We start from the raw sequence: 676 nt of genomic DNA on the forward strand, positions 1-676 counted from the left end.
GGGGTTCACTGTCCTCCAGTGTCTCCCACACGCAGGGCCCTGTCCTCAGCCCCTCTTGGGGTTCACTGTCCTCCAGAGTCTCCCCCCACAGGGCCCTATCCTCGGCCCCTCTTGGGGTTCACTGTCCTCCAGTGTCTCACCCCCCAGGGCCCTGTCCTCATTCCCTCTTGGGGTTCACTGTCCTCCAGTGTCCCCCCCCCACCGGGTCCTGTCCTCAGCCCCTCTTGGGGTTCACCATCCTACAGTGTTGCCCCCCACAGGGCCTATCCTCAGCCCCTCTTGGGGTTCACTGTCTTCCAGTGTCTCCTCCCCAGGGCCCTGTCCTTGTTCCCTCTTGGGGTTCATCATCCTCCAGTGATCCCCCCCCCAGAGCCCTGTCCTCGGCCCCTCTTGGGGTTCAGTGTCCTCCAGTGTCTCCCCCCCACACCGGGTCCTGTCCTCGGCCCATCTTGGGGTTCACTGTCCTTCAGGGTCTCACCCCCCAGAGCCCTGTCCTCATTCCTTCTTGGGGTTCACTGTCTTCCAGTGTCTCCTCCCCAGGTCCCTGTCCTTGTTCCCTCTTGGGGTTCATCATCCTCCAGTGTCTCCCCCCCCCAGAGCCCTGTCCTCATTCCCTCTTGGGGTTCACTGTCCTCCCGTATCTCCCCCCCAGAGCCCTGTCCTCGGTCCCTCTTGG

The sequence above is a fragment of the Herpailurus yagouaroundi genome, unplaced genomic scaffold, assembly GCF_014898765.1.
Source record: "Herpailurus yagouaroundi ecotype Mexico unplaced genomic scaffold, PumYag 569, whole genome shotgun sequence".
Lineage (NCBI taxonomy): Eukaryota > Metazoa > Chordata > Mammalia > Carnivora > Felidae > Herpailurus > Herpailurus yagouaroundi.